The sequence below is a fragment of the Petaurus breviceps genome, unplaced genomic scaffold (assembly GCF_028583685.1).
Source record: "Petaurus breviceps papuanus isolate PSGF00001 unplaced genomic scaffold, PetGlider_PUasm1.0 80, whole genome shotgun sequence".
In the NCBI taxonomy this organism is placed as follows: Eukaryota; Metazoa; Chordata; class Mammalia; order Diprotodontia; family Petauridae; genus Petaurus; species Petaurus breviceps.
Window position 1 is genome coordinate 2,884,567 of NW_027186540.1, and position 27,691 is coordinate 2,912,257.

Consider the following 27,691-nt stretch of genomic DNA (forward strand, 5'->3'; position numbering starts at 1 on the left):
TTGGAGATGGGGAGCAAGCTGAACCTGTGATTATATCCGCGTGGCAAATCTTTCCAGCAATAGAGTCAGGCCTTGAACCCAGTTATTCTGACTTCAAAACCAACCTTCTCTTTATTGCATGTGTCTTTTCTTTTGTCAAGTGTTATAGTATAGAATGCTGTTGTTTTTCAGTTATGCCCAATTCTTCGTGACCCCATTTGAGGTTTTCTTGGCAAAGATACTAGAGTGGTTTGCCATTTCCTTCTCCAGCTCATTTTGCAGTTGAGGAAACTGAGGCAAACAGGGTAAAGTGACTTGCCCAGGGTCATAAAACTAGTAAATATCTGAGGACAAATTTGAACTCAGGTCTACCTAACTCCTGGCCCAGCATTCTATCCACTGTATCACCTAACTGTTATAGATAGAATATATCTAACTAAAAGATGATACATAGAATGAATACACATTGAGTGCATATAATGACGTTCATATCTTACATGTATGGGTATAACACGTGCATGCTACCCCTTACATGGTTTTTTTAAGATGTGCTTCTCTTGAGAAACTAGTGAAATAGATGCATGACAGGTAATTATCTTCCTTTCTGAGATGAATGCACTGAGGCCCAGCAATTTTAAATGAGGCCACAGTTAGTCAGTGTATAAGCTGAGGTTAGTCCCCCTGGCCTCTCACCATGCTCTGCTTCCCCACACTTCCCTTTTCTCCCCCCACCCACCCCACCCCACCCCCAACTCATACAGATTCTTCATTATCTGAACAGAAGAAATGTTACAACCATCAGCATCCTTATTCACATCATTGGGGGAAAGGAGACATATGGGGAAGAAAATGTAAAGCTTTCAGTGTTATTTCATCATTCCTGTCCTCTTGTCCTCAAATCATTAGAGCAGGGAATGGGGAGGTTAGCGAACCCAGATTTTATTTTGGTACTGATTGGGTGACCTTTGACAAGTCACTTAATTCATCTGCACTGTTGTCAGTCTCTGTAAAATGATTGTAAAGCAGCATTTGGCCTCTTGCCTGGCTCTGATTAGGAGTTAATAATGGAAAGGTGAATGGAAATATTCAGACCAAACGTGTTGTTTAAGGTCATTACCAAAATCGGCCATCGGGCTGATCACATTCTGAAATAATACTAAGACCAGATGGGTGATAATGACTTATCAACAAAATGAGATAAAAGGAATGCAATTCTGTCACCTTCTGCCTCTCCCTGTTAATAGAAACAAGAAGAGAAATGTAATATTTTCTTCCTCTAAACTTAAGATTTTCACTAGTAAAAACAATGCTAACATTGCAAAAGATAAAGGTTTTCATCATAATAAACACAATTCAGCAGATGGTCTTTTCCCAGCTCCTAATTTCCTCAGTGGATAGAGCACTGGACCTGGAAAAAACAGTCAGAAAGACCTAAGTTCAAATCTCAGCTCAGACAATTACTAGCTGTGTAATTATGGACAAGTAAGTCACTTAACCTCAGCCTTGGTTTCCCCCTCTGTACAATGGGCATTATAATACCACCTACCTCCCAGAATCGCTGTCAAGATGAAATGAAATGGCATTTGCAAAGTGCTTTACAAATCTTAAAAGTACTATGTAAGTGCTAGCTGTTATTTAACCATAGATTTAGACCAGAAAGTGACCCTGGAATTCATCTGGTCCAATCTCCTCACTTTACAGATGAAGAAACAGAGGCCTAGAGATCATATGATTTGACCAAGGTCCCTCAAGCAGTAAGTGGTAAAGGTTTAAAATTCTATTCTCTGACTCAAGACTCAACCTTCTTTCCATTGTACCAAGTGATGGTGGCTGGTCTTTAGCTGACACTCCTCTCTAAATGTCATGTATCTGGTTCATATGTGAAAACACAGTCTCTTTGCTCATCTATACTCAAAGTCCTTCCCATTTACTAGGACCTTTCCGTTTTTTTCTTCACTGGCATCATCTTCCAAGGTGACCCTCTCAACTGCAATAAGACTTTAGTGAAAGGAAGTAACAATAACAGTAATAAAGCCCTTTGTTTCTGTGATACTTTTCAGTTCACAGAATACTTTCACATACTTTTCATAATGCATTCTTCCTCAGAAGGTATTCTAAGTGCTCTAATTCCTTTGCATAAATGAGGAAGAGAGGAGACCACCTATGCTCCCTTCTGGACTTAATAGTTACTGAGTAGCAAGATTTTCCTGAGTGGCTTTTTGCCAAAAGGCAAAATTCCTATTTTTCTTTGCCATCCCCTCCTACTTAGCATCTGAATCAGGCAGGGTCCATCTTTTAAGGAGAGGGCCGGGGATGACCTCTGAACTCCATGGTAGGGGAGGGGAGAGTGGTCTATCCCATCTGCTGTTACACAGCCATTTCACCTGGGCTGCTTTTTGAATAGTGACTTGTTTGACCTGCTTCCTTCACCATTCAACAAGGCAAACAATGCGACTAAAACGTCCTAACTGAAGGAAGATTAGACTTCATTTTCCTTCCCATATTAGCTTAAAGACACTCAACAACCCTCCTGATTGCAGCTTCATTTAAGCTGAAGTTTACATGATTACTAAGGATCATCTCCTGTTCTTTCATCTTCCCAAGATTCTGAGGGACTGGCTGAACTGGGCTGCTGTAAGTAGTGTTGTTTGTTAGTTAGCTCTGGCATGACAGTCGCGATGGGGAGAGCCTCCTGCTTTCTTTCCTGGTCACTGGAGTTAGGTGCTGTTGGTTCTCTTCTCCCCATACCCCCTCCTCCCTTTCCCCCCAGGTTCCTCACCTCCCCCAGCATTCGTTGTGACTGGTTGGGGCCCTTGATTTCCTAGATGATTATCTGCAAAAAGCAAAGGACCATAGTGATGCCCACAGTGAGCACTAGAGAGCAAGCCGTGCAGCTCTTAGGAATACTTCACGGGAGCTCTTACTCGTCTGAAGCTCGCAGTCCTTGAAGTGCAAAATTACTGCAGGTGCAGTTCAAAAAGTGTGGAGATCAGCCAACCAGTGCCTCTCAAATCAGCAGCTTTTAAGCCTGTCCTTTTGCAGATGTGCTGGAAGCTTGTGGGTGGAGAGGTGGCTAGCCTGCAAATGAGGCTTGCCTCTCCTCCTCTAATACTGCCACACAGGCTCCAAGTCATGTCTGTGGCAGGGAGAGTTCAAAATATACCATCTTAGACCCAGATCCCCCCGGGGGAGGTGCCAGTCTAAATAAGTGGGATTTTCAACTGCACACTTCCCACAAACTCAGAAATAAAAACACTAGCTCTACCCCTGCCCCTACGCCTGCAACCACGAGGTTTAGTCTGGTTCATTTTTCTCTTGCTCAACTACGTGATTACTATATAATTTTAGGCCTAGCCCTGCTTTTTCTGCAGGTAGCCATCCTTTGCTGGTTTATAACGAAATAGACCTTTAGGATCCCTGAATAAACCAGGTTCCACGAGTTTCCATGATGCTAAGCTACTAGTCCATTTCCAGGCATGGTAGGCCACTGCAGCTTCGTCCTATCTTACACTTTTTACCTGTGGAAAAGGTAAAATGAGTGAAGGTTAGCCCTCATTCCCCCACAGGGCATCATGCCAATGTTCCACTATCCTTTGGGGTAGTCTGATTCTGAAAATAAACACACATATTATATATGTATTTTATATATATATATATATCATATGTGTATGAGACGTGTATACATAAAAATAGAGTATCCAGTCTGATTCTGGAAGAATAAAATGCATGCACACGCATGCACATCCCATCTCCTTCTTTCTCTCTTTCTATATCTCCCTCCTTTCCCTCCCTCCTTTCTGTATATGTGCACATATGTGTATATGTGCGTATATTCATACATATATATCCTCTCCAATTGTGTTACCTCCCCCAAGGAGAGTGAAGATGATACCTTTTAAATAATAAAGGTTTTTGCTTTCATCTACTTTTTCAGCAACAGCCATGGAAAATATTTGTGAGCTGGAATATATTTTGTAGTTCTTTGCCAGGCAGTCAGGGAGGAGGAGACTAGAAAGGTAGACAGCAAAATAGCAAAATATCCACCTGTCTTGAAGGTTCTGGTCCTATCCAGGTATTCCAGGTGCTTGAGACATTTCTGGAGCTTCTTTGAGCTCCCTGCCCCCCCCTTTCCCATTTTCAAGGAGCCATGTGAAGAGAAGGCTAGTGGATTTCATTTTTTTTTAAATAGAAAGCTCCATTCATCATTGGGAGCTGTTTCTTTCTGAGCAATTTCTGCATCCAAAGCCTTAGCTGCACACAGGGTATCTCTTCTGAATTCTACATCCTGTCATGCCTGACATGGTGCAGAGCAGCTCTCCTTTGCAGTGTCGCCCAGCTATTCTGTTGTGTTGTTATTGGGCGGGGGTGGGGCGGGTCGTGTGTGTGTGTGTGTGTGTGTTCCTCCCCCCCACTCAATAACGATGGCAACCATTGGAATAAAATGAACCACTTACTAATCACTTTAGTAACCAAGGACATCTGCTTTATACAATACTGAGCCAAATTAGGAATGCTTTCGTGATGTTCAGAAATTGTTTGACAAAGTAAAAAAAACAAAACAAAAGAAAAAACCTCATGGTGAATCAGTTGGCTTTCTCACTGATTTTCAACCAGCTGTGTCCTGTTTCTAAACAGCCACCTATTTGTGGCTTTCCAGAATTCTTCAAAATGAACAATACCTCCCATAAATTCTTTCTAAAATCTTCTAACTTGATAAGGTGCTGGTAGGGATGGAGTTAAAAGCTCTTTCTGTCACCTATCCTAGTTTTTCCCTATTATGATGAAGGAACATATCACTTAGCAGCACTTTGAGAAAATGGGGGCCGTTTCTCACCTGCAGATCTGTCACCAGGCTTCAGTGGGAAAGCTGCTATTAGATCTCACACCAAAAGTTAAAACCCTGAACTTCACCCATTTATAACCTGGTCAAAAAAAAGTGAAATCTAGCAGAAGATGAATTTGATTTTTAATCTTTCCAGAATGCTCATGGAAAAGGAGGGAGCCAGTGTTTTCTACCTTTACTCAAATTTGTTCTCTCTGAAATGATTGTTTACTACATCTAGGGGTACAGAGAAGGTAACTTGCAAGTGCTTACATAACTACATACATTAGAAAACCCCTTCATCATTTCTGCATCAAAGCCTGGACTGCGCATAGGGTATCACTTCTGAATTCCACATCCTATTAGCCCTGACATGGTGCAGAGCGGCTCTACTTTGTAACCTCTTGTTGGAGACCTTTATGATTGAACCCTTTAAGATGGTTATGATTCTTTGATACCATTTCTGTTCCTCTTACTGGCCCATTGTTAACATCTGACATCAGAAGTATATGACAGGGAGAAAGAAAAAAGGAAATGGCAATGGATAGTTGAGGTATTCATTATATTCACATGGCGTGCCAGTCACTGTGCTAAGAACTGATTTTGCACATGTTTTGGAATAAATTTAGAGAACCTGGGTTCAAATCTTGCCCTTGATTTAATACTTATATGACCATGGTCAAGTCATTTAACCTCTCTCTGATCTTCACTTTTATTAGTTGTAACAAGAGGGGGTTGGATTAGGTGGTCGCAGGGCCATTTCTGCTCTAAATCTGTGCTCCTATCATGCCCCATTGTAATTCAAGAGAAACTTAAATCAGCTCTCTGGTGATGCAGACATCATGAGACTATCTCGGTAATTTCAGAAGCTTGCTTCACTCGGTCTGTGGTAGCTGATTCTGTCCTGCCATACCATAACTAACCTTTCCCAAGCACTCATTACATTGACAGATTACAGCCTGTAGCCCTCTAACCATTGAAGTAATTCTGACAAATCCAAAGAGGCTACTAAATCTATCCAGGTGTATATACAAGAATGCAGGGAGCTTTCAGACAAACAAACCAACCAACAAATTTGGGGGAACAAGTGTGGTTCTTGTAGAAAAACTCTATTGACTGCTTTTGTTTTTACATCACTTTCTTTCCTTCACCTGCCCCCCAACAAGCCATCCTCTGTAACAAAGATTTTTCAAAAAGAGAAAAAGCAGTCCAGAAAAACAACCAGTCCAGCAACCTTGTCTAGCAATAGACATGATACCCCCCATTCATGGTATCCCCAACCAGTGCAAAGACAGGACAGGAAGTTGTTCTCATTGTCGTCCAGTTGTATCCGACTCTTGGTGACCCCATGGTCTCTCAAAGTCTATCCAAGCTTATGTTATTTCCATGATACTATCTACATTTTCGCAGTTCTCCTCTGGGCCTAAAATTGGTCATTGTAATTATTGACTATTTGATTTCTTTGTGGTTGTGGTGGTGGTTGTTTGTTGGTGGTGGTGTTTGATTGGTGGTGATGGTGGTGATGGTTGTCGCTGCTGCTGCTATTGCTGTCTATATTGTTGTAATCACACTGTATGATATTTTTTCAGGTTCTGCTAACCCTACTCTGCATAAGTACTTCCAGATCTTTTCCTATTTTTCTCTCAATGCTTCATAGTTACCATTCCCAAAAAGTGCAATAACATTCCATTACATTCCTGGGCCACAATTTATTTAGCCATCTCCCATTAGATGTGGTACAGTGGATAGAGCACTGGGCTTGGAATCAGGAAGAGTCATCTTCATGAGTTCAAATTCAACCTCAGACACTCAATAGCAGTGTGACCCTGGGCAAGTCACTTAACCCTGTTTGCCTCAGTCCTTCATCTGTAAAATGAGCTGGGGAAGGAAATAGCAAACCAGTGGAGTATCTTTGCCAGGAAAACCCCAAATGGTGTCACAGAGAGATGAACACAACTGAAAAATGACTTAACAACAACAAAACTTGGATTAACTGAGACAATATATGTAAAGCACTTTACTAACCTTTGAGCCCTTTATAACAATTTTTGATATTATAAATAACAATATATCATTATTATTATATACTTTTGTTATACCTAAGCACTATGTAAATGCTATCTATTTTGTTATAATAGCTATTAATGCCTATTATAACATATGCTTAATATGTATCCCAGTTCTTTGGCATCATAAAAAGTGCTACAATAAGTATTTTGGCATATATGGGACATTTTTGTCCCCTGAATCTTTTACCTTATTGGAATATAGGCTTAACAGTGGATTCTCAGGGTCCAAGGGTAAGCACATGTTAGACACTTTTTTTTCTAGAATAATTCCAAAATGCTTTCCAGAGTGACTGAGCCAATTCCCAGACCCACCCACACTTCATTAGTGTAACAGGCATGGTTGTTGATATGTAATTTGGAGAATGATCTTTATGCCACCCTGTATTCATTAAAGAAAAGATCAATATAAATTAGGTATTTCCTCTCTGACAAAGGTGAAGATTAAAATCACTGTGGATTGGAAGAATTTCAAGTTGAAGGATTCCTGGAGGGTAATTCTTGTACAGTTTTACATTAAACCTATTACAAATGTTCTTAAGGTTTTCCAAAAGACTTTTAGCTCCGAAGGAATTTTTGCATTAAAAAAGTAGAAATAAAGCCAAATGTAATTATAAATGGCAATGTAGCACCTATTTGAAACACTTAGAAATTATTTCTGATTAAGGGCCATCTCATGGGCAAGGCAATAAGCAGCTACAACTTTATGAGCTGTCAAGTGGAGTTTGAGGTTAAGAGAGATTTTATCTATTTATAATTAAATCTAATAATTACTTTCTGTTACTGATCCTCTTGGCATTTAACTGGTTCATTCATGCCCATTTTAGGAATCTTCTGATTATTCACAACAGATACAATCCAAGTGCACATAAAGCAGATTTCATTCATTCTTGGCTGGTTTAGTCCATATGGCTTCATTTGCGATGGAAAGCATTTGCCCAGGCCATTACATTTGATGGTTTTAGGTTCAATAGCCCCTCTTCTGGATCTGACCTGATCAGTGGTGGAAATGACAAGGAACATTGCAAAATGTAATGTGGGCACCTCTGGGTCTCAGAACTCTGAGGATCATTAAACAGTAGATGCTGAATAACCATTGAACAGTCATAGTCAGAATACCCAGAGTTAAAGAATGACCTGTGATGTTGCTAGTGCTCAGGCTCCCAACTCACTTCAATTGTGGGGATATATGGCAAACCTTCTATGGACCAGAAATCTGGATTTTTAAAATGTCCACTTTTAACTTGAAATGTGGGGGGAAATTACTGTGAGTACATAATACAGCCTGGGGAGAAGGGGCAAGGTGAGGATTAGTGATTCAATAAAAACAGAATTTCACCAAGATAACCAAATGGCCCAGTGACTATGATAGCTCATCTCTTACAGCAATAATCCCCTAAGATATTAGATCCTACGCTCCCTTAGAAAAACACCAGTAGACTGATGATCTATTATCTAATAAAGTGTTTTCTTCATTTTAAGTTACTTTAAAGTGACATAATGATCCAGTGTTGATGCAATTAAAATAGTGATAGTAACGTTTTGTCAAATAGCCTGTCACCTTTCAGTTTTTCTAACCCACCTCCTTACTTTGTCACTGTAGCCCTAAATCCCAGTTGTCCCTATTAAAGTGTCTGCTTGTCTCCTGAAACTCATTTATACTATTTGTTTTTGATAGCTTCCTTGGCAACGTAATTTATGGGTCTGCTATTTTTCAAATAGAAAGTAATCCTCTGTGCTTACTCTAAATTTCCTGTTTTTAAAGTCACAGACTTTGAATTTTTAAAACTTTCATTGGTGTAAAGAGATAATTTCATCCTCTTTTTATTGATGCCCTCTTATAATTTTTAGTACATTAGATTTCCTCAGAGATTTCTTTCCATCTATCCTTTTTTCATTTTACAGATAGTATTATAAATCCTACCACTAATGGTGACTACATTACATTTCACATAGCCCAGAAAAACTATAATATAGCCTCTGAAAAACAGAGTCCAATTTAGGCTAGCTGATTTAAGATGACTGGGGTCTTGAAGGGGAGTAATAGTTTTCTATAACACATTTCATATTCTCTGTTCCTCTATTTTTTTTCATTTTACTCCATCTTCAAGGCTTTTTCCATCGTGACCTACAAAGTCCAGGTCCTAATAGAAATAAATATAGCCTATCTAATAAGCAGTAGTCTTTCTTTATTACACTTACCTACATTTGATCATTTAGTATTTTGAGACACCCAACACTATGGGCCTTCAGAGAATGGATCATAATATAAAGTACACTTGGAACATCTCTAGAGATTTCTAAGATACTACTGGATTATCCATCAGACATTAGAGGAGCAGCAATTCAAAAATGATATTAAAAAGCAAACATTTCAGATATGATAGCAACTCTTCCCTTAGTTAAGTCTGGCATTTAAATGATGTTGATTCACAAAATGGAATGGACTGGAATGAAAATAAGAAGCTTATAAGGTTTGGATAAACTTAATGAAGTAGCAGTAATTTTATGTTTCTGGAGTACCTTGCAATCATTTGTTGCTTCATTTTCACTATATTTATTAGGTCCACCCTAGTGTATTTATATATCGATTATGTGATGTAGTGAAGAGAGGCCTTGAAACCAGTAAGACATGGGTTCTAATCCTTCCTCTGAAATATACTGGTTTTATGATCCTCTCAGCCCTCTAGACAATTCTCTAAATCTTGCATAACTGCACTATGCATAATTTCCTCTGCATTGCTGAGGGAAGTTTCTTCTCTGCAGAGTTCCTAGACCAGTGAAATAGATCTAGTCTGAACCTAGATAGGGCCCTATCTAGTATTTTCCTAGTACTGAACCACTGGAGATATAAAATTATTTATTTAAGGCCAGTCTGAATACCTACCTAAATAGATAATCCAAGATTGTTTCAGAATTTCATTCTTACAGTTATTCTTCTGATTACCTCTAACACTTCCCTGATTACACACACACACACACACACACACACACACACACACACACACTCATGTATATAAATCTTTCTTGGTTCATTTATATGCTACTACTAATGTCTGAGTGTGAAAAATATATGTTGAAAATTCTGTTAGAGATAGATTGATGATCCACCAAACAGATTAGATGGGAAGTCTAATAGGTCTATGGAAATAATTGGCTTGTAAAAGGTATATGTTGCATTTCCTCAATAGAAATTCTTGACCAAATTGTAAATTCACTGAAAATACAATTAAAAAGGAGGAAAAAGCATCTTGAACCTCAGAATAATTGATACATTTTAAAAAAATCTTTTCTGTGTTGTTTCATTAGTATCCATTCAGTGTCGAACAGTTTATATGGAGGCCCTCATCATGTAGGTGGAATCCCTGGGTTGTATTTGCAAGTAGATATGCATGAGATTTGCAAAACTAAATGGCCTAGGTAGGGTAGGATCTTATACCACTGGAGTTGGAGTATTCAAATCCATGAGATCACAGATCCATCAAAAAATCAAGAAGGGAATTATCAACACGCTTCCTAGGAAGTAAAAGGTCATTAAAAATAGCCAGCCAACCAACCAATGTCCTTTAAAGAGCTCTAAATCTTCTTGCATTTGGATTACACAAAGAATATTGTTTGCCAGGAGATAGCTCTTGCAATCCATCATGGATATTGCATACTTGGGTTTCTGGGAAGATATGCCCCATGAAACTTTTGCAGCCCTATTCATGTGCAATTTTAAGTTCTTATGGTCATCTCTCTATACTTGAGTTAGGATTTGGCTAGCTATTGAGGCACACCCTGGGATTAATAAATCCTTCTAAATGCTGGCTTTGACCCATCATCACTAGAACCATCAAGGAAAGTCTAATGGTTTCATGTAGCGTCTGCCACTGACTTTATGCACCAAGAATCTTTCCCCACACACCAAATTCCCAAGGCACTTTTCATAACTTCATCCAAGCAAAAGATTACTATAGACACACAAAGTAAGATGGGTTTTTTTAACCTATTACCTTGTGATTAACAGGCATGAGTTGTTTCTTTTAATGACAGTGAAAAGTAAAATGCTATATGTTAGCTATCCGCTACCAAAAATTGGAGCTTCACAATAAAATGGCTCTGGTGATTTCTTCAGGGAAATAAAGAGCTTCATGGTAAGAGGGGGGAGGTAATTAAAGGTTTGGCCCAGGGATGTAGTTTTGCAGCTGGTTGGACATAAAAGCCAGCATTCCTGAATGTGTAGTTCTTAATGAAAGATGGGGGCTTCTACTAATTCAGAGAGAATATTTTTAAAAGACTCTGAGTGAGTATTTGAGGTGCTTTTTAGTTGTCTTTATATGAGTTTCTTCTATACACAAAGACAAAAGGAAGTGAAGGACTGGCTCCTAGGAAGATAGTCTCCATTTTTTATGAATGTTTTGGATTTGTATGGGGCATATACACCAATTTAATTATTCAGTGTTTGATTATTTAGTTATTGAATTATCTAGGTCTCTCTTGTATGTATTTTAAATCTTTTTCTGCTAATAACCCTTCACAAGGTCACACAGGTACTAAGGTAGAAATTAAACTTACTTCTTGCCCCTCTGCATTCTTACCCTTTGGTAATCTAATTTGCTTCCTTGGCCTTTGCAATCAAACTATGACTTCACAGATAACTTCTAAACTTAAGACATGCATTTCCAGCTGTATTTCCCACTGGCGAAACGAACTAAACACATCTAAAACCAAGCTGCTTATCTTTCCCTGCAACTCACTCTTCCTTACCATTATTTTCTGGCTGTGGCACCATTATTTACCTGGCTTCCCACACTGGAAACACTGGCATTCTTTAGACTTTTCAATCTCTCTTACTTCATGTATCCAAAAAGAGTGACCATAGAATCATAGATTTGGAACTATAAGGAAACCTAAAGGTTGTTTAGTTCAACCCTCTTCATTTTATAGCTGTGAAAACTGGAGTCTGGGGAGGTTTAGTGCCTGGGGCTTAATGAATGAATGTTCATTCTTCCTGTCTTTTTTTATTCAGGTCTAATTCCCCTATTTGACTGTTAACTCCATTAGGGCAGGGATTGAGTCTTGCTTGAACCTAACATCTTGCCCCAGTTCCTTTAAGCAGTAGTTTATGTACAGTAGATGCTTACCACATTTTTGTTCAATTTAATTGAGTTGAATTGAAATTAAAATCAGTCCATTTTTGTTCTTATTCCAAAAGACTTGCTGGGGACCTAATTGTTTAAATTAAGTTCTGGGTTGTTTGGATTGTTTTCAGAACTGAGATAGTTCTTATGATCCCCTCCTACAGATGTTCAAGAGTTGGGCTATTAGTATGTACTTAAAAAAATTGAATACAAAGAGTTACAGTAAGGTAGACTGTCAACTGAAAAACACACCTACCTACTCTAGCTTTAGTAATGTCTAAATTTCCACAAGACTTCACAGCATAAAAATGAAAATAAGCCCCTTCATAATTCAACAAATACGATCAACAGAGTTATATTGCCAGAAAAATCAACATGGTTCCAAATACTCTAGAGATTGTACATTAAACAATGACAAGGCCCAATGAAATTGTCTTTCTGTTATAAGTTTTCAAATGCAGAAAGTTATAGCTCATTCAAGACCTAATATCCATAATGTTTTCTGACAGCAGCAAAATCACTCTACTGCCAAAAGGCTTAAAAGAAAAGTAGTGCTAAATGCTTTCCTACATTTAGCAAGGTGGGGGTTGGGAGTATGGGGATGGGGAGGAGAATGACATAGAAATATCTATTAATGCTTATTAAAAGGGCAGTATGCTCCAGAGAAATAGAAGCATGGGATAGAACCTTGCCTTTCTAAGCATGCATTCAATGAGTTTATCATTTGCTTTGACACAGTAGATGAAATGTTAAACCTAGTGTCAGGAAGACCTGAGTTCAAAAGTGACCTGAGATACTTAGTGGTTGTGTGACCCTAAGCAAGTCACTTAACCATTGTCTGTCTCAGTTTCCTCCACTGTAAAATGGTGATAATAATATTTCCCAGGGGTGTTGTGAGAATCAGATAATAATATTTGAAAAGCACTTAGCACAGTGCCTTATATATAGTAGATACTACATAAATGCTTTTCCTTCCCTTTTGCTTTTCAAAAAGATATACATAGCAGCCAATTTTTCCTTCTTCAGTTGTTTTCCAATTGTATCTGACTCTTTGTGACTCCATTTGTTGTGATACTGGAATGGTTTGCCATTTCTTTTCCAGCTCATTTTACAGAAGAGGAACTGAAGCAAACAGGGTTAAGTGACTGCCCAGGATCATATAAATAGTAGGGGTCTAGGCTGGATTTGAACTCAGGAAGATGAGTCTTCCTGACTCCCAGCCCAGCACTCTATTCATTGCGCCACCTAACTGCCCAGCATTTTCCCTACCTAAGTGCTAAACTAAACAGGGAGGTTACTAAATCATCCAGAAAGTTATCACCAGCAATAATTAGCCTATCTGGAGCAGTAGTTCTTAACCTAGGGTCTGTGAACTTGTTTTAAAAAATATATATTGGTAACTATTTCATTTCTTTTGTTTTTTATCATATGTATTTTATCTTGTGCACTTAAAGACAACATGGTAAGAGAGATTCATGACATAGAACAGGTAAAAAAAAAAAACCCCAAAGAGTTAATGGGAATAATGGTGAATCAACCTCAACTGAGAATTTATATATGACAGTACAAGTACCATAATGTAACAAAGCATATGTTTAGAGAACTGGCCTCAGATGGAGTCAGGACAACCTGAGTGAAAACCTCTGGTATGTGCCCTAGGCAAGTTATTTAACCTTTTAATGATCCAAACAACTTGTGAAGTCTGTGGATTGGAAATCATCTACAGATTTTCATTAGTAGAGGTTTCCTCACTGGGGAGGTTCCTATTCCTCTTTCCCCCCAAAAGAACAACTGTCAATCATAAACCTGAAAAGAGTCCACAGAGGGCATATACACACCATATCACCAAATTCAGAAATCATTTAAGATAATGAAGTAGGAAAGCAGACATCTGTTGTTTCCCTTGTGATCTGACGGTATATTAATGCATAATTCCACCCAGTAAACCTGTCAGTGCACAGAGATCCACTGAGGAAGGGTAAGTGGTAAGTGACTAGGTTCTCCATAGACTTAGTATAGTGGAAAAGAGGTTAGCTATGGAGGGAGTTCTACCCAGACACCTACACTCACTTCCTTAAATATCTTACTAATATTATTATTATATATAACCTTAGATTGCATAGTGCCTTAGAGGTCACCCCCCAAAAAAACCCTTTTACCTATTCATTTGAGCTTTTCATTTGACTCTTGGAGGAAGGTAGGGATGGTATTGTTACTCACATTTTACAGGTGAGGAAAGTTTGGCCCTTAGAGATTGTGATTTGCCCATGATCTCACAACTAGTGAGAGACAAAATGAGGTCTTTCAACTTCAGTCAGTACTCTTTCTACCATGTTACCAGCTAGGTGGTGAAGTGGTTAGAGCATTGGACCTAATGTCAAGAACTGAGTTCAAATCCAGCCTCAGACACTTAGTAGCTATCTGACCCTGGGCAAGTCACTTAATGTCTGTCTGCTTTTGTTTCCTCATCTGTAAAGTGCAGGCAATAATCACGCCTACCACATAGGGTTGTTGTGAAGACCAAATGGGATGACATTTCTGAAGTGCTTAGCTCAGTGTCTAGGGCATAGAAAGCACTTAATAAATTTGTATTTCCTTCTTTTCTTCACCCCAACCTCTCAGAAGCACTTTGGCAGCCATAGTAAGTGAGTTGGGATTTCTTTAAACCACTGATCCCATCTTCAAACGCAAGCCAAATGGTATACACATACTGTTAGACATCGTTATTGTTATTATGCATATACAATATACACAACTCAGATCTCAAGAATGTATATAACCATATTATATACTGTCAATAACAGGCTGTAATATAGAGAATACAGAAGCCTTGCATACACTGAACAGTTTGCCAGTTTGTAGCATTACATTAGTAGTAGAAGTAATCTATTGGAGGGCAGGCAGGGACTATATCTTTCCAAAAATAATTTTATTGCTATAATTTGTTTTCACATCACCTTTTATTATATATTTCTCACAGATAATGAAAATAAAGCATAGTAGTAGTGGTTGCTAACATTTGCATAGCGCTTACTGTGTGCCAGTAATTTACTAATTATAATTAATTAATAATTCTACTATATTAATAATAATTAATAATTAAAAATAATAATTTACAATTATTATCTTATTTTAGCCTTACCACAACCCTGGGAGGTAGGTGCTATTGTTGTTCCCATTTTATAAATGAGGAAACTGAAGCAAACAGAGGTTAAGTGACTTGCCCAGGGTCACAAAGCTAATAAATGTCTGGGGCAGGATTTGAACTCGGGTCTTCTTGATTCCAGACCCAGCACCCTAGTCATTGTACCACCTAACCAGCCAGAAAAATCCAATATAACAGACATCTCAACTCATGTCTCATCTCAGCTATTCTTTCCACATGCTTCCTTTGTTGTTGGTTGTTTTTTTTTTAGCTTAGAAATGCCCTCTTCATTGTTCATTCAATCGCTTTATGTCACTGAAATATTAGGATTCTTTTCCTATAGATTATAAAAGTACTAGCCCAATTCCATTTGTATGCATTTTGCTAAGGATATTTTTATGTGTGCTTAAAGCTTAATATCACTGTTGTTTTTCCTGATGCTTGAGTTAACTCTACCCCACAGGGCATGTTACTCAGTAAAGAAGCAAAGGGAATGGTAGCCCCAGAGCAGCATTCAAACCAAATGGTAACAACTGAAACACAAGCATTTTCTTGACTCCTTTTCTTCTGGCTCTAAAAAATAAGATCTGTTCAAAAAGCCTTGTTTTGATACTATTCCTAAGCCTTCTGCTTATACATAGTTTAAAAAAAACAGAATAAATGTACTTTCAGGTGCCCCAAATGCAGACCAGTTTGCCACAGGGACAATAAGATAGCCAGGAAATCAATAGTTGCCTCAGAAAAAAAGTGTTTCTTGGAGCCTTTAGAAAACTGCAAGCAAGGTTTTAAATACACCTAGATCTTCCCTGCCATGAGCTCTGGTAGTTTAGCTTATTGCATCCCCCTCTCCCATTCTGACCTGTGATTGCATCAATGTGGGAGAACTCTCCAGTCTAGAAACTCCCTCCACTGAAATAGATTGACCATTCCTCTGTAACTTAGAGTCTTAGAGAGGGACCTGGGGCACTAAGGCAGGATGTGATTTGCCCAGCATCACATAGCCAATATAGGTCAGAAGCATGCCTTCCTTTCTCTGGGTCAGTTTTCTCTTTACTAAGACATGCAATCTCTTTCTCTTTTATTTCTTCTTTTTTTTTAATAACTAAGACATCTTTATTTTTATTACAAAAAATATATTGTTAAAAAAATCCTACCTGTCTCAGTAAGTATATTTAATATGCTAATTTTGTATAATAATTTTTTAGTGTGCACCTATTATTCCTATTAAAAGGTTTCATTTCAGGCATGTAGCCTATATTTGGATCATTACCTCAACTTGCTCATATAAGTGTAAGTGGGAGAAGAGGTAGTTTCCACAATTCCCCTTTCAATTAATGTAATGTCATTAGTATAAAGGTTTGATGAAGTTTTAAAAGGGGGAAATAGGATGAGCCATATCCCATGATCTCTTTTCCATGTAACCTTTTTGATTGGAATAAGAAAGAGAAGGGCTGATTGGCTCACCAAACAAGCTAAACTGCCTCTGGCTAGCTTTAAATAACTAACTGGGTGAATTTCTGCAGATAGGATTCCAGAGGAGACCATCCCAGTGGTACAAGATTTCACTTCTTTAAGTTGAGAACATTCCAGTTTAAGCTTAGACCCTGTGAGGGAAATTATCTTGGAAGGAGGAGGTAGTTTCATTGAAATCATGAGTGGGAGGGAGAGAGAGAGAGAGAGAGAGAGAGAGAGAGAGAGAGAGAGAGAGAGAGAGAGAGAGAGAGAGAGAGAGAGAGAGGGAGAGAGAGAGAGAGAGAGAGAGAGAGAGAGAGAGAGAGAGAGAGAGAGAGAGAGAGAGAGAGAGAGAGAGAGAGAGAGAGAGAGAGAGAAAGGAAAGATGGGAGGGAAGGGAGAGAGAAAGAGATGGATGGATTGATCATAGGCAGGTATCAAAAGGAGAATTGAAGATGATCTGAAAAGAGAATTAGAGGTAGGTGGAGTCTCCACTTTCATTCTCCTCACTTTTTAACAGATCTGTTGCTCCCCCCAACTCACCCACAAAAAAAGAAAAAAAGAGCTCTAGGTCAGACTAATAGGGACGTGTGTTATTGTGAGTGAGAGTACCCCATTAAAAATGGCCCTAGGCATTGGTACAGTAGGATGTCATTTATATTAAAATACCTTTGGTCAGTTTGGGCTCTCTCATCTTAGGCTCTCTAAGTGGTTTCCAAATGTTAATTGCTGTAGCCTCTCTGTCCCCTGAAAGGGCAGGCCCATAGGCAAGAATGTGACTTGAGGCTCAGGAGGGATTAAGTGAATCAGTTGCGGGGTGGGGTGGCAGAAAGCAGTCAAGGGGAAAGAAAAGGATGGTGGAATTCTCTGGTCCCTGCGTATATACATAGGCCCCTTTCCTACAAGTAATGCACCCTCTTGTGCTCTTGCATAATGCACGGTGACATTATTATACACCCCTCTCAAATGAAAATGCTGTCTTTTTTTCTGCCAACTGTGCTGTTGAAGCCTATGAATTAGTACTTGTTTTGAAATAATTTGTATTCAGCTTTTATATTAACCTGTGCACCTCATTGCTGCTCAATCTCCTGTCTCTAATATGTCATTTTTATACATGGCATGAAATAGTGGGGGGTCAGAAGCCAGGACCAAGTGTATTCTTTGTACATCATGTTTCTTCTGGTCTGTCAGAAGAATTGAACTCTCATCTATTAAAAATCCATTTCTTCTGGCTTGACTCCACTAAACCATAGTTCAGAACATATCAAACAGAGGGCTGATTTTTAAAAATTAAAATATAATTGTACTAATGCCCAGGAAATGTTCCACAAGAAAGACCTTTGCCATTTTAAGAAATGTTATAAATATCTACAGATATTCATTGTCCTGCTCAAGGGATAACAGGTACTTTAAATCACTGACTTCCCTGGCAACGATTACCTCTTTAAAATTTCATCTTCTTGCTTTCCCTCCTCCCTCCTAAAAACTCCAACCCCTTTGGTTGGATATAGAAGGTTATCCCAACCATGGAACTTTCCCACTAGGGAATGAAGGAATATGAGGAAGCCATAGCAGCAGGTAACATGAAGACCAGAACATACTGGTTTGGTTTGTGTGGAAAGGTCTTGGCTTTGGCTTGTAGGCTCAGAGATCGATTCCCCCCAAACCATCTTTTGAGTCAATAACAAATATTTACTGAATTCTGGCTGTTGAGTTGCTGTGCAGTACTGTGGTTTTAGGGTTAGGAACTAGGTTCCAATACCAGGTTTTCTATTTAGTTGTCTATGTGACATTGGGGGCAACTAGGGAGTCAGGAGGACTTGAGTTCGAATGCAGCCTGGGACACTTACTAGCTGTGTGGCGCTGGGCAAGTCACTTCACTATGTTTTTTCATCTATAAAACCAGCTGGAGAATAAAATAGCAAACCACTCTAGCATCCTTGCCAAGAAAACCCCAAATGGAGTTGTGAAGAGTTAGACATGAGTGAAAATGACTCAACAACAAACAACAATGTGATCTTAGGCAAGTCAATTTGCTTCTTTTGGCTCCCGGGCTCTCATTTATAAAATGAGACATTTGAACTAATTGCCTTCCAAGGTCCCTCCCTTCCAGCTCCAAATCTGTGGTCTCATGATCCTAAGTTCATATTACTTGGGGTTACAAAGAAATTCCTGCCATCAATAAGCTTATATTCTCATTATGGAAACAGCAGGAGATCTGGCTAAAACTTAAGTACAGATGAGACAGAAAAAACAATTTAATAAAACAATACAGGAAAAGTCACAAAGGCAAGATATGATTAACTAAGAAATGAATAGTACTGATAATAAGTGCTTAATTTTCCCATTTTCTTTGAATAGGACACTGTCTGCAGTAACTTAAAGCACATTAGATTTTTAATTGAATTTTCCTGTGCCAGTTTTTACCTCTCCTCATCTTTTCTTCCTCGACCTCTCCTCTTGTTACCTTCTTTCTTCTATTTTCTATTTTTAATTCTGCAATATCAAATGCACCTTGTTTAAAATTCTCTATACAGCACTAGAGAATACTTGGAAATGGAAAAATAGAGGCACTTTCTCCAAATAGTGTATTATTCAACTGACTCAGCATTATCTATCCATAAAGCTTAGGACTGTTAGTTACCTAATTATGTGGAGGGTTATGAAGATAAAATAGGACTTCTTTTTCAAAATGCTACCAGTCTACTTTGCATTAGAGAGAGAGAGAAAAATTACATATTTTGGAAGACAGTATAATTCCAAAGTAGATTCATAGAACTAAGAATCCTAAGCAGGATAACTTCCTGAGAGTCAGGGTTGTTGGAAATTCATATGAATTGTCAAAGGACCATGAAGTATCTTATAGTCTCTAATTATTATTATTATTATTATATAAAGGATCTTTAAGAAGTGTGTAGACATCCTTCATTGTTGGATGGTTTAGGACAGGGGTGGGTAACCTGCGACCTCGAGGCCATATGTGGCCCTCTAGGTCCTCAAGTGCAGTCCTTTGACTGAATCTAAACAAATCCTGGGATTTGTTCTGTAAACTTTGGATTCAGTCAAAGGGCCTCACTTGAGGACCCAGAGGCTTCAGGTTCCCCACCCCAACTAAACAAATCATTATTGGTGAATATCTGTTTCTCTTGTTTCAGTATAGCATGGATATAGCTATTGTGTTCATTAGGACCTTGTTATTAGGTATTGTTTTTAACAAGACAGGGAGGTTTCAAGTGCCACTTTATGTTACCTAGGAAAAACCTGAGGGGCACAAAGTGTGGGGTAAAGCTTCTAGTCACAGTCCTGGGGTCAGGGAGAAAGACTTGAAGAGCCTGCCGATGAGGCCCCTCATCCCTGATTCAGCCCCAGCTCTCTGTGTCCCCTAAGTCAAAAGACTTGGAAGTAAGGGAATCAGGTATGGTTAATTCAATAGCTAATCTCAACCTTGGGCTATAGTAAATTAGGAGGACAGGACACCCAGACAATCTTGAAATATGCCCGGTGTCATGAGAACAAAGTAGAACACAGACGGAAGGGATGCAGTAAGCCTTTATATAATGCTGACTGAGTGCCTGGCACACACCGGGCTAAGGACTTTATAATTATTCTCTCATTTGAGCCTCAAAACCCAGTAGCTGGTGCTACTGTTATTCTAATTTTATAGTTGTGGGAAAAATGGAGGGGAGATGCTTACCCAGTGCAAGAGTGGTGAGGCAGGATAGACACATGTGGGACAGTGTGATGTGCTGGGTGGAGTTAGGTGATCTGTGGGGAAAACAGGGAGGGCTTCTGCAGAGTTCTTACTTGGATCAAGCAAGTCTAGGCATGGGGGTAGGATAGGGATCATGGGAGTTTGGACATGGGATGTTCCAGGCTCAGGATTGATGCTGCCTCATGCAGAGGGGAAATTGGCTGCTTGTTGATATGACAGATGGGCTTTGGACCATTTCTGCTCCTCTTATTTTGACAGGCTGACAGGTTTTATTTTATTTTTAACCCTTCCCAGGGACAAGTGGAGGAAGTTACTCATGTGTTTTTTTTCTTTTCCGCTCCATAGGGTCTAGCACAACACTAAGCAAGCAGAAGGTAATCGGCTCAATGCCTAGAGCACCTAGCCCAGTGTCAGGAAGTCCTGAGTTCAAATCCAACCTCAGACACTTACCAGCTGTGTGACCTGGGCAAATCACTTGACCTCTGCCTGCCTCAGTTTCCTTATCTACAAAATGGGAATAATAATAGCACCCACCTCTGTGTGGTTGTGAGGATCAAATAATATAATAATTGTAAAGCATTAAGCACAATGCCTGGCACATAGTGCTATATGTGTTCTATAGTTAGCACATAGTAGGTGCATGTTAGCCATTACTACTCCTATTACTACTACTCTTGAGTAATTAGGGGTTGGGAACTATTGGGAATCATTAAAACTATGTTGTCCTCAGAAAAATTTAGTCAATTTATTGAATTGAACACCTGTCTTACTATTTTCATTAGCCTACATTTGTGATTACCCATCTTTCTTAGATGTAGAGTTGAGCAGTAAACTCTCCTTTGTATGTTCTAACAAAGAGGAATTGTAGTTTAATGATTTACAAAAATGTGGTTGTTGACTTGAAAGGACAGTAGTAAAGTGATTAAAAAGCTACATGTAATTTTAAATAGAAAATATGATTTAAGCAGGAACAAAATAATCTTGATACTGATGTAACATTGTACATATATGTATATGAAAGTTGTGAAAAAATGTAGGCTTATTGATCTAGAGCTGGTTAGGATAACAAGCCAAATTAACCTGATTATTTACTGTTCCGTGTAATCCTAAATTCCAGAAAATTTCCACTCACCTGAATAACATTGCTAAATTGAAATGTTCATAACCAAGACTAGGAACATTTTTGGAGTGTGCTTTTGGTTGCCTTATATCAGGAATTTGGTGGGTAGGTGGTACAATGGATAGAGGACCAGGCCTCAAGTCAGGAGGATCTAAGTTTAAATTCAGCCTCTGATACTTACTAGCTGTGAAACTCTGGGCAAGTCACTTAACTCTGTTTGCCTCAGTTTCCTTATCCCATACTTGCATTTTGTCACAGTGGGGAAGTAAAATGAACTGGAGAAGGAAATTGCAAACTACTCCAGTATCTTTGCCAAGAAAACTCCAAATGAGGTCATCAAGAGTCAGACACAATTAAAACAACTGAACACAACATGTCAGGAATTAAGGTATTGGTAAACTTTAACACTCATACAAATTGTATCTAAATCATGCATCCCCTAACTTCATATATGTCTTAAGAATGATCAATAATCTCAAATAACTGATTCTGCAACTATCAACTCTTATAAGGGCAATTACCTTTTATCCCCCAATTTTTTCTTGATTGTTTCATTAACTAACTGAAGACCTTGGGAAAGTCAATAATTAATATGAGCCTGAGTTTCCTCATCTATAAAAAGTAGTTGGACTATCAGGGGTTGGGAACCTGCAGTCACATGTAGCCCTCTAGGTCCTCAGGTGCAGCCCTTTGACTGAATCAGAGTTAAAGTCAAAGTCAAAGGGCTGCATTGAGAACCTAGAGGGCCACATGTAGCTTTGAGGCCACAAGTTTACCCGCCTTGGACTAGATAATTTCTGAAGTCCCTCCTAAAATTGTGATTTCAAAATTAATGATTTTTATACCATCCTTTTAATCATGATAACATTTTCCTTCTAAAATGCACTTATTTTTTATAATTAGCAACAGTAATATGGCGGTGTCATCCCTACTATTGGGGGAGGCTAAGGCTGGTACATCAACTGAGTTCAGGTGTTCTGAACTGGATTAGGGCTAAAGTTAATCAGGTGTCTTTGCTAAATCCTATGGCAAAACAGTGAGTCTTCAGAAGGCAAGGGTCACTAGACTGCCTAAAGGGGAGTGAACTTCTCTAGGTCAGGAAAATGGAACAAGTTAAAAGTTCTATGCTTATAAGTTGGAATTCGTCCAGTGAGATGTAGTATTTACTTCCTGGACAAGATAGGAAGACCCAGCCTCAAGATAAATAAATGAATGAACGAATGATTAAATAAATAAAATTGTAAAAAGTATAAACACTAGAGTCAGGAGACCTGATTTTTAATTCTGGCTCTTCAAACAAATCATTGAATTTATCTGAATATCTGATACTTCATTTATAAAATGAGAGAATTGGATTAAGTTACCTTTATTGTTCCTTTCAACTCTTAAAAAAATTCTGAGTATTTTCCTAGCAGCTGCCATTGTTGAATGATATATATCTCATAAGCCTAAGAACCTTTTGTAAAATTTGAAGACAGAAAGGATGCTCCCAAGGCAGTCTTTGAATCTGTGGTATTTTTGTCACACTGGGGAAATGCCCCCTACCAATACCAGTGATCTGTAACATAGATAGTGGTCTTAGAGAGTTGCCTAAGGCTCAGAAGTTAAGTGAGTAGCCTGTGGTTACATGACTACTGGGATCAGAGGTTGAATTTGAATCCAGATCTTTTGGGTCTAGAACCTCTATTCACTCTGACACATTACCTATTCAAATTACTGTAAGACTTTGTGAAAGAAAATGATTAGCAGACATTCAATAACATAGTATATTGGGGCAGGAGGAACAGGGATGCTCCTTGGTCTTCCTAACCTCAAGTGATGTTATAGCCACTATTGGCCAAGCGTTGCCATTGCCACTTGTCTTTGTTAGCCCTCTATAAGCCAGTTTCACCTCCAAGCTGGTGAGTACCAGATAAATAGCAAGGGTCATGAATGCTTCTGTTGTCAGGGGCAACACAAACCTTTCTAGCCCCCCCATGCCTGTGTTAGATAAGCATGTTCATTTAGAAAACAAAGAGGCAATTTAGTCCAGAGGAAAGAGCACTGGACTTGGGAGTCAAGACCTGAGTTCAAAGATGGCATCTATCATCTATCATATACATATCATCACAAGTGTCAAGCTCTCACAATCATCTGCAAAACTCTGGAGCATATTTTGAACCAGATTAAAATGTAATTAGGAAATGTTTAACAAAAAAATTAGAATACAATAAAACATAGATGAGATTAATTTGTGGTTTGCTAAGTCAAGATGTCACCCAGGGAAACATTTGACTCCATTGATATAAATCACTTCACCTTGCTGATCCTAAATTTCCTTATCTATAAAATGGACATCATAACATTTGCAGAACCTATCTTACAAAGTTATTGTGAGGATTGAATGTGATAATATATGTAAAGTACTTTGCAAAACATAAAGTGCTATGTAATAAATGCTGGCTATTACTGTACTTAAATAGCTTTCATCCTAATTTTCTGTAAATAAGCCAAACTGATCAGATGTCATGTACTCAAGGCAGAAGCCTTGAACTCTGCAGGGCCTTATCTGCTAATCAATTTATAGCAATTTAAGTTGGAAGTTAAGGTGTTCTGAATGGATAAGGTTATATATAATCAAATAAGAGGGGAAAAGTCAGCACTTAGAGGTCAGCTTGAGATGGAACATATTTGAGACATTAAGTTCGGTATTATATTAACTGAATAGAAGGGAGTTAATGTGTAATTTCTGTTTTTATAGTATGGATTTCATAGCTTTATTCTGTTTTTCTTGGGGAAGTACAGTATAATGCAAATTATAATTAATAACTCCAAAGACAGGCTCAATTGCTTAAATCATGAAAATTAATTACCGTCATCGTATTGAGAATTTTTGACCACCCTGGATAGAGAATAGCCTCTCTAGACACAATTATGCTGCCCAAAGTGTTACTTGTAAAGAAAATTGAAATGAATAAATGGTAAGATTGTGCTGGAGATAAGAGTGGTTTTACACAATTAAAATGTATAAATGTCCCCAACCTTTGGTTACTTCTGGGTACTTTGAAATACCTGAGAAATATTTTATGAGGTTTCATTTATTTCAGTTGCAGATTGTTGCATTTAAATTGTTAAAATTAAGCCTCAAGAAGTATTTTTCTTTGCAAAAATGCCAATGATAAAATAAATTAATCCCACAAAAATCCAGATTCATTTGGGAACAATTCTTCTTTTATGGTACCAAGGAAAGTCATGCATTGATGTTACTAGTATGGGTTAAAAGAATCCATACTGACATTTCTCTAATATCACAGTAACCTTTCGGGACAATTCAATCAACATGTATTAAATGCCTAGAATATACAAAGTTCCATGTTATTCAATGACAAAAGTGAAATAGTCCCTGCCCTCAAGAAGTTTATATTCACCTATGTGAAGGTGACAAGCTTTTAACTCACCAACATGAGAGGGGGAGACAAGAATATTAAGAGCTAGGAAGATCGATTTCCCATAAGAAGTGCCAGCTATGCTGAACCTTGAAGGAAGCTACAGTTATTTTTATCACATTTCTTTCCAAAGATGAGCTTTGGGTCAACTGTAATTGAGCTCTTTATGAAGTCAGAGAAGTCTATGATTCATAATCATATAGCATCTTCAATAGAATATTGCTATTAAAAAGATGGATTTTTACAGCAGAGAGCAGCTAACTATTATGGAAAGTGCTATATGATAGCCCAAATGCAACTCAACCTGATTCCTTCTTGTTCTGTTTTGGACCCAGCACATTGTTTATCTGCATGCCTCTCCAAGCAACAAACATTTATTAAACACCTACTATTTGCCAGGTACAAAACTAAGAGAAAACATGAAATAGGCCCTGTCTTCAAGGAGCTTACATCCTACCGAAAGGAAGTGGCACATATCCATTTAAGTAAAATACAACATAAATATAAAATAAATGCAAATCAGTTTTATTGGGTGTGGGGGAAGGTTGGAGAAAGAACAGGGAAATTAGAAAGGGGCCTCTTGTAGGAAGTGGCATTGGAATGGAGCCTTGAAAGAACTGAGGGTTTCCAGGAGGCAAAAGGAAAAAGGGAAAGCATTCTATGTATGTGCAAAAGTATGAAAATGGGAGATGGATTGTCCTAATCAAGAAACAGCAATCTAGCATTTGACTGAAATATAGACTGTGCAGTAGGGAGTAGTAGTAATAGGTAATCAGCCTAAAAATATAGGTCGGAGCCAGATTGTGAAGGGCTTTAAATTCAAAATAGAAGGATTTGAATTTTATTCTAGATGCCATAGGAAGCCATCAAAGATTCTAATGCAAAGAAATGGCATGGTCAGACTTGTGTTTTAGTGATATCAATTTAGACTCAGTGTGAGGGATGAATTGAACAGGAAAGAGACTGGATGTAGGGAAGCCAATTAGAAACATGCTACAGTAGTCCCCCTGAGAGATGAGGAAGGACTGATTTAGGGTACAGTCATTTGAGTAGAGAAAAGTAAAATGTGACACGTATCAATATGTCAAAATGGAGAATCAATAAGACTTGGCGATTGATTGTATGTGGAGTGTAAATGAGAGGGCAAAATTGACAATGACTCTTAGTTTGCACATCTTTGGGACTAGAAGAATGGTAGCACTCTTGACAAAAGTAGAGAAGTTCAGAAGAGAGGGGAAAGATAATGAACATTCAATCAATAAACATTCATTAAGCACCTACTATGTGCCATGCTTGGTGCTCTGTTTTGGATCTGTTTAGTTGCTTACAGGGCATCTAACCACATAGTAAATACTTAATAAGCATTCACTGAGTTGAATGAGGCTAACCCCTACCCAAAAAGGTGTAGAAATATAGGGAGAGGTTACTTTTTCCACCTTATTTAAGGAATTCTGATTCTTTGGCTTAAAATTTTTTTGAACAGCAGTGGGTTTTGTGTTTTTTTCTTGTCTATGCTTTTTTTCTTCATCAGCTCACTCTCTCTTGCATCCTTCTGAGGTCTATCTTGCCTGCCTTGGATAACCAGATATTTGAGTTGTATGTGATTTTCTCCCTAGATTTATGAGCTGGCAGAATCTTTTTGTTCTCTTTTTCACTTATTTTTAATTTTTCTATATACTCATGTTTCATCACACATTTCCATATGGCCCCCACAATTGTGTTCTATGCCCTTTTGAAGAACATCACTAAAGACATAATGACAAGCCTAAACCACTGCACTGGACATCTTCCTCTACTCAAAAGTCCTGGAAGATTGCTTTCCATTTATCTTAATTTTTAATTAAATGGTAGTCTTGACTTCTTTTCAAGTTGGATTTTTAAAAATTTCTTTTGATATACTTCTCAAGAAAGAACAAATATTAAATGTATTCAGATTTGTAGAAGAAAGCTTGTCAACTAATTGAAAAATATGTACAAAAAACCTTCCAAGTCAATGGTATCGCCTAGAATCTGATAAACCACAGCATCAGGTGCCCCGAGAAGTGTCCAATTTGGATTTGAATGTGCTCAGAGCATTTCTTCATTCAATAACTGGCAGTATGTAACTCTTTTCATTTTAAATCACACTTTCTGGACATAGAACCACTGTTTAATGCAAACACTGCCTGCTGATAGACCATAATCACCCTGAAGTCATAGGGGCAGCTTCATTTTTGCCTTTCTGTCCCCAGCGCATAGCACATAGGAGACTCTTGACCAATGATTTTTGACTGACTGATGCTGATAAATGTTAAACTTTGGAATATTAGGACACAGCTTGTCATAATTAACTTTGAAAGTCATTTGCTTTCTCAGAGAGTCTACCTTTGCTCCCTTTTCCCAATTTGTGACAAGGTCAGAAAAAAAAAAACTTGAATTCTGAGAAATGTAAAACCAAATTCTGCCACTTCCCTGTCTTATTTGCAAAGATTGGGTCGTAATTGGGGAGAGATAGGAGGAAGCATTTTATGTAATGTTCATATTTTTAATAATCAGTGATTATGCCATGAGAGAGAAATATCTTTGTCCCAAGTACAAAGGACCAATACTTCATTAAAAATTCTCCATGTTGTGGTTCCTTAAAATGGACTGATACAAAGATCACAGTCAAATAACAGTGCTTTCTGGTGCTTTTTGCTACTCTGCCTTGCATAATTGTTGCCTTGTCTTTGAGAAAGCAGATTACAGAGTATTAGAAGAAGAAAAGAAAAAACAAAAACACCCTGCCAGAATCATGCATTTATAAATTAAAAATAGGCCCCTCTACAAAAGCCCTCACAGGGCTATATTGGCTGTTGGACACTATAG

At 38.3% G+C, this 27,691-nt stretch overlaps 1 protein-coding gene across 39 annotated transcripts in view; it reads left to right on the forward strand.

Annotated features, from left to right (window-relative positions):
* The window catches only part of LOC138175978 (CUGBP Elav-like family member 2), a 697,415-nt gene that overhangs the window by 438,402 nt on the left and 231,322 nt on the right, over nucleotides 1-27,691 (forward strand). Inside the window, exon 1 of one of the 39 annotated variants that reach the window (XM_069106623.1) lies at nucleotides 1,710-1,733. The exons of the other annotated variants lie outside the window; for them this stretch is intronic. The gene's annotated coding sequence lies outside the window, so the exon portion shown is untranslated. Of the gene's footprint in view, nucleotides 1-1,709; nucleotides 1,734-27,691 lie in introns of those variants that run through there. 39 annotated transcript variants of the gene reach the window in all.